Source organism: Mesoplodon bidens (genome assembly GCF_964165515.1).
Source record: "Mesoplodon bidens genome assembly, chromosome: X".
In the NCBI taxonomy this organism is placed as follows: domain Eukaryota; kingdom Metazoa; phylum Chordata; class Mammalia; order Artiodactyla; family Ziphiidae; genus Mesoplodon; species Mesoplodon bidens.
Genome location: NC_138163.1, coordinates 94,001,167 through 94,013,128, shown reverse-complemented (window position 1 = coordinate 94,013,128; position 11,962 = coordinate 94,001,167).

The window sequence follows — 11,962 nt, the reverse complement described above, 5'->3', positions numbered from 1 at the left end:
TTGCCCCGCCTGTACCTCCAAACCTCACCTTCTCACTGCCTTCTTATTACATGAGTGGAAACAAGATCCTGTCTCTGCCTCATGACCTTGTACCACAATCATCTAGTCAATGTGTGAGGACCGTTAGCCATGGCACTTGAAGGGGTGCTTTCTGGTCACCCTGGACATCTGCAGGTGTCAGAGAGGAGCTCTTTGAGACAAGAACTGGGGCATGTTAATATATCACTACCTAGGGACAGAGGGGCATAGACACTGTTATACACATGACAACTGAAATAATATGTTTTAGTATCAACCTTAGTACCAAAAGCAGTGGTAACATGGGTATTCAAATTAGTTGGCTGGACTTGACTATAAGATAATCATCCAAATCTAGAATCACAATTGTTGTAATTAGATTATCATCAAAAGAAAAATACAAAATTAAAATATTTTATGAAGAATATGTAGACAGCTGAGAATATGCTTTTGGAACCCCCACAGGCCATGGACCTTAGTTTGAGAAACATTAGGTTAGGACAGCCTCAGAAGGGATTATCAATATGAGATGAAATAATATTGAAACCTAAATTGGACTTTTCTTTGTTTGAAATGAGAGTGACAATTCAAGGCTTAATCCAATGTTTCTTAACTACAATATACCTAAGAATCACCTAGAATGCTTAGTGAAATATAAATTCCTAGGCCCCTAGGTATTCTGATTCAGTAGTTCAGGGGTGAGGCCCAGAAGCCTGCATTTTAAACAGGTGATTGTGATTCAGACACATCAGGGATCATACTTTCAGAAACACTGAATCTGCCAACAACAAGTGGGCCACTAAAGTGATACAGCCCCAAGAAGAGGAATTCTCCCCAATAACCCTCTTCTATGGGGCCAAGGGGGACAACAGGCTGGATAAGTTTTCCCAAGACAGACCCAGAGGTGGGAGCAGACAGATTGGTTGATTAAGGGATGCATTCTACTGGCAGAGGAAGGGAACCTTTGCTACCCAAGTAGAGTCTGGATTTTGGACTGGTAGCCGACTGCTATGTGCTGTTTCCTTTCCTCTTTTCCAAATGCTAGTTTTAATTTCAGTTATCTGGTTTTCCTTCCACCATTGTGCAACTGGGTATATTAGAGGTTGATTAAATGTATCATTTAGACATAGTTTGCCTAACTATGACAATTGTATCAGTTAAAAATTTTAGTTAAAAATGATAGAAAACCCATATGAACTTGTGTAAGCAAACAGAGATTTATTATTTTAATATTTTTATTGAGATTTAATTGATATGTAATAAATTGCACATATTTAGAGTGCACAATTAATTGTGATACGTTTTGACATATATATGTATGTGTAGATATATATATATATCTACACATACATATATGAAATCATCACCACAATCAATATAATGAATATATCCATCACCACCCCAAATTTCTCTATGCCCCTTTGTAATTCCTCTCACCTACCCTTGCCCCCCTGCCCCCCCCCAGGTGACCACTGCTCTGCTTTCTGTCACTATAGATTAGCTGTAATTTCTAGACCTTTATATAAATGGAGTCATGCAGTATGTACTCATTTTTGTCTGGCTTCTTTTACTCAGCACACTTTAGTTTGAGATTCATCTGTGTTGGGGTATTGTAGTTCACTCATTTTTATTGCAGAGTAGAATTCCATTGTATGGACGTACCACAATTTTTTTTATCCAATTCACCTGTTGATGGACCTTTGGATTGTTTCCAGTTGGAGACTTAATAAAGTGGCTATAAACATTCTTGTACAAGTCTTTTTCTGTGAAAACATACTTTCATTTCCCTTAGATAAATCCTAGGAGAAGAATGGTTGAAGCATATGGCAGGTATATAGCTAACTTTTGCAAAACTGCTAAACGGTTTCCCAAAGTGGCTGGACTGTTTAATATTCTGCTATCAGTGTGTAAGAGTTCCAGCTCCTCCACATACTCCAACAATTGGGTTGGCTAGTTTTTTTTTAATTTTAGCCATTCTATATGGTAGTAGTAGTATCTCGCTGTGGCTTTAATTTTCATTTCCCTAATGACTAAAGGTGTTGAGCGCCTTTTTAATGTGCTTATTGCCATCCATATATCTTCTGTGGTAGAGTGGTCAAATATTTTGCCTTTTTTTAATTTAAATTTTTCTTTTTTAATTTTTAAAACTTTTTGGCTGCGTTGGGTCTTCATTGCAGCATCTGGGCTTTCTCTAGTTGTGGCGAGCGGGGCTACTCTTCATTGCGGTGCACGGGCTTCTCATTGCGGTGGCTTCTCTTGCTACGGAGCACAGGCTCTAGGCGCGCGAGCTTCAGTAGTTGCAGCACGCAGCCTCCATAGTTGCCGCACACGGACCTTAGGGTGCGTGGGCTTCAGTAGTTGTGGCTCAGGGGCTCTAGAGTGCAGGCTCAGCAGTTGTGGTGCATGGGGTTAGTTGCTCCACGGCATGTGCGATCTTCCGAGACCAGGGCTTGAACCCGCGCCCCCTGCATTGGCAGGTGGATTCTTAACCACTGCACTACCAGGGAAGTCCCTTAAAAATTTTTTTTTATTATTGAGTTTTTGTTTTGTTTTGTTTTGTTTTTATAGATTAAAGTAGTCATACTTGACTTATAGATGCTTCACACGGATCAATTAGCAGAAAAATAAATATAACCTAATCATGAGGAACAAATATGCTGCAACTTTAATGACACAGAGGGCACTCCTACTGTGAAAAAAATTAGAGAATTGTGCTCCTCCTTGATGGGAGTTTTTTGTTTTGTTTTTTTAACATCTTTATTAGAGTATAATTGCTTTACAATTGTGTGTCAGTTTCTGCTTTATAACAAAGTGAATCAGTTATACATATACATGTCCCCATACTCTTCCCTCTTGCATCTCCCTCCCTCCCACCCTCCCTATCGCACCCCTCTAGGTGGTCACAAAGCACCGGGCTGATCTCCCTGTGTTATGCGGCTGCTTCCCACTAGCTATCTATTTTAGGTTTGGTAGTGTATATATGTCCATGCCACTATCTCACTTTGTCCCAGCTTACCTTTCCCTGTCCCCATATCCTGAAGTCCATTCTCTAGTAGGTCTGCATCTTTATTCCCGTCTTGCCCCTAGGTCCTTCTGACCATGTTTTTTTTTTAAATTCCATATATATGTGTTAGCATATGGTATTTGTTTTTCTCTTTCCGACTTACTTCACTCTGTATGACAGTCTCTAGGTCCAACCACCTCACTACAAATAACTCAGTTTCATTCCTTTTTATGGCTGAGTAATATTCCATTGTATATATGTGCCACATCTTTTTTTTTGACATCTTTATTGGAGTATAATTGCTTTGCATTGGTGTGTTAGTTTCTGCTTTATAACAAAGTGAATCAGTTATACATATACATATGTTCCCATATCTCTCCCCTCTTGTGTCTCCCTCCCTCCCACCCTCCCTAACCCACCCCTCTAGGTGGTCACAAACCACCGAGCTGATCTCCCTGTGCTATGCGGCTGCTTCTCACTAGCTATCTATTTTACGTTTGGTAGTGTATATATGTCCATGCCACTCTCTCACTTTGTCACAGCTTACCCTTCCCCCTCCCCATATCCTCAAGTCCATTCTCTAGTAGGTCTGTGTCTTTATTCCCATCTTACCCCTAGGCTCTTCATGACATTTTTTTCCTTAGATTCCATATATATATGTTAGCATATGGTATTTAGTTTTCTCTTTCTGACTTACTTCACTCTGTATGACAGACTCTAGGTCCATCCACCTCACTGCAAATAACTCAATTTCGTTTCTTTTTATGGCTGAGTAATATTCCATTGTATATATGTGCCACATCTTCTTTATCCACTCATCTGTTGATGGACACTTAGATTGCTTCCATCTCCTGGCTATTGTAAATAGAGCTGCAATGAACATTTTGGTACATGACTCTTTTTGAATTATGGTTTTCTCAGGGTATATGCCCAGTAGTGGGATTGCTGGGTCATATGGTAGTTCTATTTGTAGTTTTTTAAGGAACCTCCATACTGTTCTTCATAGTGGCTGTACCAATTCACATTCCCACCAGCAGTGCAAGAGTGTTCCCTTTTCTCCACACTCTCTCCAGCATTTATTGTTTGTAGATTTATTGATGATGGCCATTCTGACCGGTGTGAGATGATATCTCATTGTAGTTTTGATTTACATTTCTCTAATGATTAATGATGTTGGGCATTTTTTCATGTGTTTGTTGGCAGTCTGTATATCTTCTTTGGAAAAATGTCTATTTAGGTCTTCTGCCCATTTTTGGATTGGGTTATTTGTTTTTTTCATATTGAGCTGCATGAGTTGCTTGTATGTTTTTGAGATTAATCCTTTGTCAGTTGCTTCATTTGTAAATATTTTCTCCCATTCTAAGGGTTGTCTTTTTGTCTTGTTTATGGTTTCCTTTGCTGTGCAAAAGCTTTGAAGTTTCATTAGGTCCCATTTGTTTAGTTTTGTTTTTATTTCCATTTCTCTGGGAGGTGGGTCAAAAAGGATCTTGCTGTGATTTATGTCATAGAGTGTTCTGCCTATGTTTTCCTCTAAGAGTTTGATAGTTTCTGGCCTTACATTGAGGTCTTTAATCCATTTTGAGCTTATTTTTGTGTATGGTGTTAGGGAGTGTTCTAATTTCATTCTTTTACATGTAGCTGTCCAGTTTTCCCAGCACCACTTATTGAAGAGACTGTCTTTCCTCCACTGTATACTCTTGCCTCTGGTGTCAAAGATAAGGTGACCATATGTGCGTGGGTTTATCTCTGGGCTTTCTATCCTGTTCCACTGATCTATATTTCTGTTTTTGTGCCAGTACCATTCTGTATTGATTACTGTAGCTTTGTAGTATAGTCTGAAGTCAGGGAGCCTGTTTCCTCCAGCTCCGTTTTCTTTCTCAAGATTGCTCTGGCTATTTGGGGTCTTCTGTGTTTCCATACCTGTATGCAGAAAATTATAAGACACTGATGGAAGAAATTAAAGATGATACAAATAAATGGAGAGATATACCATGTTCTTGGATTGGAGGAATCAACATTATGAAAATGACTCTACTACCCAAAGCAATCTACAGATTCAATGCAATCCCTATCAAACTACCACCAGCATTTTTCACAGAACTAGAGCAAAAAGTTTCACAATTTGTATTATTGAGTTTTGAGAGCTCGATTTAGCTTCTGGTTTCAAGTCCTTTATCAGATATATGATTTGCAAATATTTGCTCCCATTCTGTGGCTGTGTATTCCTTCTCTTAACAGTGTCATTCAATGAGCAGAATTCTTTATTTTGATGAATTAAAAACAAAGAATTTTGACTCTTTGTTTTCGTTAGAATTCCTAACAGAAAATGTAACTCAATAATAAAATGATAATTAAAAATAAGAAAAATTTATTATCTCATATAATAAGTTCTGAACTAGGATGGCTCCAGTGTTTGTTAATTCAGCTACTCAACAGTGTCATCAAGGACTTGGATTCTTTTCATCTTTTTGCTCTGCCATCCTCAGCCTCCTGGCTTTAATCTTCAGGCTAGGTCTCCTCACAGTTGCCAGGTGGCTGCTAAAGTTCTGTGTATCACATACAAACATGCAACATCAAAAGGAAGAATCTGGACTGTCTTTTCTATGTGTCTCTCAGAGTGAGGAAACCTTTCTTGGAAAAGCCCCAGCAGACCTTTCCCTATATCACATGATAATCCATAAACTGCATAAATCCCTTAGATCAGGGGTTTGCAAACTACCACAAGTGGGCTAAATACAACCTGCTGCCTACTTTTATATGGTCTGTGAGCTAATAATCATTTTCACATTTTTAAAGGGATGAAAAAGTCAAAAGAAGTATAATATTTTGTGACGTGAAAATTATATGAAATTCAAATTTCAGTGTCCAAAGAACTTCCAGTTTCAACTTGGAGGTATAGAGAGCTGAAAAGATGTCACACTTGCCCTAATAAGAAGAAAGCTGGTCAGACTGCAAATCAATGGCTCTTCATGAACCCCTCAGAGAACTGAAGCCACAAGTCAAATGGAGAGACACAGGTGCCTGCAGGGAGACACAGGACCCAAACATTTGCTTCCCTGGGGTAGACATTACTTGATGCCATATAAGCCAGTAAGAACATTAAACTAGAAATTTTGATGAATTGCTGGAGGCAATTGCTGGAGGCAATTGCTGGAGGCAATTGCTGGATTGTGAGCTAGTGTGACAGTTGGATCTCCTGGGAGCTGTAGTGACAGCAGCATTCTCAACTTCTTTCTGCATTTTCCTCCAGGAATCCCCCCACCTTGGGTTCTCACAATAGAATGAGAAGAATCAGAAGAAGAATCCTCCTCTCTCTTTCCTTCTGTGGTGCTGGCTGGGTGAGTGGAATAGCAGCCTCTGCTAAATCCAAAATCCACCCAGAGTCTTGCCCATGTCTCCTTTACAGAACTAACAGGTTAATCTTTAGTGGGTAGGGATCCCCATGGAAGGCCCTATTAGGGGAATCACAACTGAGATCTTTAGGGGTTTGAAATATATCTGTGCCCCTTTCCTCAAGCACTGATCTCCTTTTGAGTAACACATCTTGGTTTGCTCTGGTGGAGACTGAATGCCTTGACCCTAGGCATACAACACCCCTAGGTGTATAAACTAAGCTGTCTATCAGAAATTTTTTTTTTTTTTTTTTTTGCGGTACGTGGGACTCTCACTGTTGTGGCCTCTCCCGTTGGGGAGCACAAGTTCCGGACGCGCAGGCTCAGCGGCCATGGCTCACGGGCACAGCCGCTCCGCGGCATGTGGGATCCTCCCAGACCGGGGCATTAACCCGTGTCCCCTGCATCGGCAGGCGGACTCTCAAACACTGCGCCACCAGGAAAGCCCTATCAGTAATTTTTTTTCTGACCTACCAAGCAATAGCATATGGTGTTCCCATAAGTATTCCATAATGAAAGTGAAGTAAATACAAGATTGCATTCAAGCAGATCCTGGAGGCACAAGTAAGTTGCATGAATGGTGGTTCACATTTCCTGGATCTCACACCAATGGAATCAATAAGAATTACCGGGGGCTTCCCTGGTGGCGCAGTGGTTGAGAGTCCGCCTGCAGATGCAGGGGACGCGGGTTCGTGCCCCGGTCCGGGAGGATCCCACATGCCGCGGAGCGGCTAGGCCCGTGAGCCATGGCCGCTGAGCCTGTGCGTCCGGAGCCTGCGCTCCACAAGGGGAGAGGCCACAACAGTGAGAGGCCCGCATAACGCAAAAAAAAAAAAAAAAAAAAAGAATTACCTATGGCTAGATTATAGAGGAATAAAAAAACTATTTGGCCTAGTTTACAAATTGTTCCATGTTATGTTTGATATTACCAGTTGGAAGTAGACTGCTATAGTGTTACCATTCTACTCAGGAATGTTCCTGAAGGACAGTGGTGAAGGACCATCTTATCAGTGGGCAGAACTTCAAGCAATGAAACTGGTTGTTCAATTGCCAGGAAGGAGAGATAGAAGCGTGGGACGTACACTAGATCATAGACAATTTCGATTGGTTTGTTTGGAGGGCTGGGAACTGGAAAGGAACAAGATTAGAGGTATAATGGCATAAAAACCTGGGGAAGATGCATGCACACAGAACCCTCAAAATGGTGCCAGAATTTGGAACTGTTTGTATAACTTGATAATACTCACGAAAGTCCCCAGCTACAGAAGAGGCTCTCAATAATCAGATGGACAAGATGACCCATCCTGTGAACGTCAGTCACCCTCCCTTCCCAACCACCCCAGTGCTTCCTCAACGTACTCGTGAGCAAAGGGCCAACTTCCCCTTATAAACCTGGACTGGTCTTTGCTGAGTGACTATTTTTTTTAACCCTGATTCCTTGCCATGAGCTTCCAATGAGGGATTATGGCTAGTGAGGACAAACCAGCCACAAAGTGGCGTTCGATTATACTAGACCCCTTCCCTCATGCAGCAGGCAGTGATTTGTTGTCTCTGTAATATCAAATTATCCTGGAAATGGATTTACCTTCCTTGCCCACCATGCTTCTGCAAATCTCACTATCCATGGGTGTATTGAATACTTCATTCACCATTATGATATTACATAAAATATTGTTCTGGCCAAGGAACTCATAGCAGAAAAAGCCAGGCAATGGACAGATGTTCACTGGTCTTACTACATATCCCATCACCCCAAAGCAACTGGCCTTATAGAATGGGAAGGGAAGTTATGGCACTAGTTGGGAGACAGCACCTTGTTAGGTTGGTGTGCCATTCTACGGTAACTGATAAATATACAGTGCTTCTTTCTCACAGCCAGAACACATGGATCCAGGAATCAAGGATTGAAAAGGGACATGATCTCTCTCATTATTACACTTAATGAATTATTTATAAAATTTTTGCTTCCTGTCTCTGTGACTCTGAACTCTCCCAGTTAAGAGGTTTTAATACTGAAGAGAGGAATGCTTCCCCTGAGATATATTTGAAAACAACCACCTTGTCATTCCAAGCTTCTAATGCCACTGGGAAGACAGGCCAGAAAAATAAGAGGGAGTTACTGATTATGTTGGAACGATTGAGTTTATCAAGGGGAAATAGGGTTACTACTGCCCAATGAGTCAAGGATGAGTATGGATGGCACCTGAAGGGGTTCTTCTGGGGCACTTCCTGCTGCTACCGTATCCAGAAGTAAAAGCTAGTGGAAGACTAAAGCAACTCCATATAGGCAGGACCTCTAAGGGCTAAGAATTTATAATGGGTAGTTGGGAAGGGGAGTCATAAATACCAGCCACAAGCTCCTGGCCAGTTACAGAAATGAATATTTCCACTTGAATATCTTTACTTTATGTGTTACACATATGTATGTATATATTTACATATTTTTAAAAATTATTTTTCTTTCACTCTCATCCATTGCTATATGTAGATGTGATGGATGTGATGGTGAACTTCATCATTTAGTCCAAAGGTTACAGACTATAAGATCAGGATGGAACTGGAGAAGGAAAGACATCACATAGAGATCCTGGACTTGGGGCTGGATGTAATAACTGGTGAGACTTTTGTTGATTGTCTATGAAGAAGGAGTAAATGTACTTTCAGTTGTACATGGAATAGTTGCATTATATAAGGGGTTGCATTATGCAATTTTTAAAATTACAAGTATAGGAAGGTGGCTATTGGGCAGACAAGAAGTGGCCTGTGGTGGACAGCAATTGTTTGTGCCTGTGCAGCATCCTTCTTTTAGTACTAACTCCTCCTTTTTCCTATGGGGAACTATCCCACCCCAATAATTACACACACTCTTGTCTTCTTTTTCTGACTTACTTCACTTAGTATGATAACTTCTAGGTCCATCCATGTTGCTGCAAATCGCATTATTTCATTCTTTTTTTATGGCTGAGTAACATTCTATTGTATATATGTACCTACACACATTCTTGATGAAACTCCCATTTAAGTCCTCTTATTTCCCATGGTGAAAGGGTGAGCATGTGATCTAGGTTAGGTCAGTAAGACTCTCTCAGGAACTTGAACCTTTGTGTAATAACACAAAGATAGGAAAAATATCGTTGGAGCAGATCCATCATGACAATGGCATCTTGTCAATTAGAACTGACTAGCTAGATCCTAGGAGTTGTCCTTGTTCTTGTCCTTTCTGAGATTCAGTTGTTGGGTTTTTTTTTCATTAATTCTGTGAGTTATCTCATTCTTCTTCCAGTAAATTCCTTTGGTTCTTTTGTTAGAATAAATCAGGTTTGGTTGCTTGCAATCAAGGGGCCCTAACTAATACCCCAGTATATATTGTTGGGTGAAAACGGCAAGTCATAAAACAGTATGAAGGAGAATAGATCAAGATGGAGGACTAAGCACATGCTCCAGCATCCTGCTCCTACTCTAAATATTTGGAAAGGACAGAAATGATATATTTTAAAAATAAATAAGTATTGTGCTTGAAAACTGGAAGAGGCACTCCCAGTAGACCCAGAATTATGAGGTATCTGTGGAAGATGGAAGGCAAATATAATTGGAAAGACAAAGGAAACCAAACCCTTGAATCGCAAAAACAGGCAAAAATTGTTGCAAAAGGTGGAGGCATCTTAGAGGAGGAGATGCTCCAAGCTTAGAGATAATAGAAACTTGTAGCAAAAGAGAGCCAAAGGCGTTTGCTTGAAGGATGAAACAAGGGCAGCTGTGTGAGGAGAAGCACTTGGGCTGCAGAGGTAAGGTAGTATCCAGGCAGCTGATGCCCCCAGAAGGCAAGGAATTCTCCTATCCCCAAAAGACTACCTAGGAGTGTACTCTGTCCAGCAGTACCCTGACCCCATACCCCAACACTGAATGCAGGCTCTGGTTAACACAATGTAGCACTCATGCAAGGTTCAGAGAAAATTCAAAATCAGCATACAGTATGATTCCATCTATTTGATCTTTGTGAAAAAGGAAAAAAACTCACCAAACCTATTTATGGAGACTATGTATACATTTTATATGCATAACAAAGGGTCTAGAAGAATATACAGTAACCAATTGACGGTGGTTACTCATTAGAGGTGATAAGGAAACTACTTCTATTTTTTACTTTGTGGAGTTCTTTATTGTTTAGATTTTTTTAAAAACGTGATTTTTTAAAAAACATCTTTATTGGAGTATAATTGCTTTACATTGTTGTGTTAGTTGCTGCTGTATAACAAGGTGAATCAGCTATATGTATACATATATCCCCATATCCCCTCCCTCTTGCGTCTCCCTCCCACCCTCCCTATCCCAGGAGATATGGGATAGCAATTATCCCATATCCCACTGTAAAGCAATTATACTCCAATGAAGATGTTTAAAAAAGGTCTCTTTTATTTTATTTTTAAAATATATTTATTTATTTATTTTTGGCTGCGTTGGGTCTTCATTGCTGCGCGTGGGCTTTCTCTAGTTGTGGCGAGCGAGGGCTACTCTTCATTGCTGTGCGCTGGCTTCTCATTGTGGTGGCTTCTCTTGTTGCAGAGCACGGGTTCCAGGTGCGCAGGCTTCAGTAGTTGCAGCATGCGGGTTCAGTAGTTGTGGCTCACGGGCTCTAGAGCACAAGCTCAGTAGTTGTGGCTCACGGGCTCAGTTGCTCCGCGGCGTGTGGGATCTTCTGGGACCAGGGATCGAACCCCCGTCCCCTGCATTGGTAGGCAGATTCTTAACCACTGTGCCACCAGGGAAGTCCTATAAGGTCTCTTTCATTATTTTTTCTCATGCAATGATTTTATTGAATTATTATTCACATACCCAAAATTCGTCCCTTTATAGTGTACAATTCAATGATGTTTGGTGTGTCCACAAGGTTGTGTAAATCATTACTAATATCTAATTCTAGGTATTGAATGTTCTAGAATATTTTCTTCATTTCATGAAGAAACCCTATGCCCCTTAGCAGTCACTCCCCATTTCTCCTTCCCCCAGCCTCTGGCAACCACTTCTAGTCTCTATAGATTTGCCTCTTCTGAACATCTCATATAAATGAAATCATGCAATATGTGGCCTTTTATGTTGCTTTCTTTTACTTAGCATGTTTTCAAGAGTTTTCCATGTTGTAACACTTCGTTTTTATGCTTGAATAATATTAAATTGTATGAATATACCACATTTTGTTTGTCTATTCATCAACCAATGGACATTTGAGTCGTTTCCACTTTGAGGCTATTACGAATAATGCTGCTATGAACATTTGTGTACAAGCATTCATGTGGACATGTGTTCTCAATTCATTTGAGTATATACACAGAAGTGTAATTTCTGGGTGATACGGTAACTCTATGTTATACTATTTGAGGAACTGCCAAACAATTTTCCAAAGCAGTGGTACCATTTACATTCCCATGAGCGATATATGAGGGTTCTGATTTCTCCACATCCTCACCAACATTTGTCATTGTCCAATGTATTCGTTTTTGTTATTAAAATAATCTACAGTAGACTCCTCTAAGGAGGACTTCAGGAACCA